This window comes from Haliaeetus leucocephalus, unplaced genomic scaffold (genome assembly GCF_000737465.1).
Source record: "Haliaeetus leucocephalus isolate CR32 unplaced genomic scaffold, Haliaeetus_leucocephalus-4.0 Scaffold163, whole genome shotgun sequence".
In the NCBI taxonomy this organism is placed as follows: Eukaryota; Metazoa; Chordata; class Aves; order Accipitriformes; family Accipitridae; genus Haliaeetus; species Haliaeetus leucocephalus.
Window position 1 is genome coordinate 1,240,281 of NW_010972599.1, and position 2,925 is coordinate 1,243,205.

The following is a 2,925-nucleotide window of genomic DNA, read 5'->3' on the forward strand; positions in this document are numbered from 1 at the left end:
CCGCCCGACCTGTCTGTGAGGGCAGCTGCGGGGGGAGATCGCCTTCGTGCTTCGTTTTATATTTCTTTTAATTTCAGAAGCCTTGAACGCCGCGAAGAGCACGCGGCGGGGGCTCTGCGGCCCTCAGTTGCTGAGGAGGGGGGTGTCGTGTCCCGTCCCCCCCCAAAAAAGGACGACTGACCTGTCGTCGGCAGGGATAGTTAAGGGGATTCAAAACACCCGTTAGGAAGAGCGAAAAAATTCTGCAAACTCAACCGCCTGAAATAACGCGCGGAAGGCTGAAAATTTCCCCTCGTGTCTCTGTGGGAAAGCTTGGCGATGCAGCTGTACCGCCGGGCACGTTTTCCACGTAGAGGTCGCGTGGGTTCAAGGTGGCTAGCACGGGGGAGTGTTAAAATCGGTGGATTTGAGTATTTCTCGGTCGCTGACAGCCGTTTTTCATCACCCTGAAAATAGCGGGCATGTTTCAAAAGCACGGAAGACAACCATGCTCTTGAGAAGAGTAAACAGCATAATTACAGACTTTGCCACAGGCGATGAGCGCAGGCAAAATAACCGAATAGCCCATCAGCAACTTTTTGTGAGGCATCAAAGGAGGGGAGTGTAGCAGCTCATCAGCTCAGGTTTACGGAAAATATGCGTTTATGGAAAATACCTTGTGGTTCAAGGAGCAGACTGGTGAAACGGAGCCGGCTGTGAGGGCGGGTGGGATGAAGGCACACCGTGCTCCCTGCTCGGGAGCCCAGGGCTGAGAAGGGCTTGGGCAGAAGTACGGGGAAATTCTGTTGTGATCAGAAAGTCTCACACGATGGACGCTTGCAGGCAAAAGCAGGAGTGGGAATGTCTCATTATCTCTGCGCTTCGCCGTTACAGGAGTGCAAAGGGGATGTTGTGTCCCATCCTCGTGTCCATCGTTCAAAAGAGATGCGGCTGAGAGGGGTGCTGGAGAGCGGCCACGGGAAGGTGAGAGAACGGGAAAACAGCAGCAAGACCCTTTCCCGTCGCAGAGAGCTGCAAAGCACAGCCCCTGCCCAGGGCTGGGGGCAAGGTGGAATGGTCGGCCCCAAAAATTCAGACAAGTACACGTTTTCAAATGGAGAGCAGGAAAAAAAAACCCCAAACCCAGACAGTTTATCTAGGGTATGGTGGATGTTTGGCCTGGGAATTTTTAAATTATTAAAAAAAGAAAAAGAAGGGGACAATCTAGTGGAGAGACAAAGCAATTGAGGTTAGGGCAGACCTGAGTTGAGCAGCAGGGCCAGAAGCAGGTCATGGCAATCCCACTGGCCGTGGCACCGGCCGGGCTCTGAGCCCTCACCAGCGATGTGTGGGAAGTTCCCTTCGACTGGGAACATGTATCTTGTGTGTTTGAAAAGGCCATGCACTGAGGAAGCTTGGAATAATGTAGTTTAAACGTTTGATTTTAAGAGGGGTTTGTAAAATTACCTTGCAGAAATACTGAAGGAGAACTTGCATGGTATAAGCAATAACTAGATTTTGGTGTGGTTTAGCTTGCCTGGTTATCTGAGCTGCCAGCTAGCCAGGAGACACGGACTTGGCAGCTCCTTGTTAATGAGCAGTCACGGAAAAAGATTTAAAAAATCAGCTAACGAGGCAAAGTGGAAAAAAAGCCCCTAATTCCGTGGCATGGGGTGACCCTGCCTGGCAGCAGCAGGGCATACCCCAGGAAAGGCAAATGCACACTGCCAGCGCCCAGGCACCCATCAAGTGCTTGGTCCCTTATTATAAACCTTATTTCAGTCGCCCAAACAGATGCGGTTTAATTTCCATCATCCTCGTTACTGTCAGGCTGTTTGTAATACCCTAATTTTTCTGTCTCTTCCTCACATTTCTTTTCTGTAATAACTTTAATAGAGTTTTATAATAGCTTATGCAAACCTAACCATGTTTTCCCACCTGTTGTTTTTCTTTAGCAAGCCGTGCTGCTGTTGTGTTTCCCTGATGACCCTTCCATTTTCCTGCCGGGAAGCTGTAGGTGTTTTCTCCTTTCCGTGTGTCCTGGGGATTCTCTGCAGAGTCAGACCCGTAGCCAGGATCCCTTGCTCCTCACCCACTCCTCCTCCTCCTCCTCGTCCTGCTGCTCTGGGGGCAGGTGCCCACCGGCACATGCCGTCTGCTCCGTGACAGTGCGCCAAGAGGCTACGCAGAGAAAAGTTGCATTGTCAGGTGTTAGCTGTGTTATAAAGCACAACCATACCTAATTTTCTAACCAGTATCGCTTCACCTTCCTCAGCATTTAGTTTCCCAGGATCTTCCCTGCCACAGCATTTGTTTCAGATTTTTTTTTTTGCTGCACAATGAATTTACTTTTGCCAAAATGAGTCTTGCTTTGCTATTTTCTATTCACAATTATTTTTCTCGGGTCCCTTACCTTACTTTTCTTCCTGCAATGTACGATGTCTGTTAATTTTCCCCTGCAGTTAATACAAATCCTGGGTGGAGTTCATCCCAAGCTATGGCTAAGCGGTGTGACCCTACCTGAATCCTCCCGGGTCAGAGGCTGGCTGCTCCTCTCCAGCTCCCCGTCTCCTGTACTCGGGTATTTCTTTTTTCTTCCTACAGCCCTCCCTGCTTTCTCAGGCTGGCCTCTCTTGCCTCTTCCTTCCCGTCTGTAGGCTAGAAGTTGGCAAAGATTTTATGTTATTCATCGCAATGTTATGGTTACAGAACTACAACAGTCTAAGGGGAGCTATTTCCTTCTAATTACTGAAATTAAAATAAAAATTATTACTGCTTTTGGGGAGACAAGCAGATTGACAATGTGCTTGTTCTGTCATCCGTGGTGAGGTAAGGAAATAATGCGAGTGGAAAGGAAAATGATAGACATTAGAAGAATGTTCTCCATCATACGAATGATCTTGGTGACAAGAGCACCCTGCTCTCAAGAAAGCCCTGGAAAGAGTT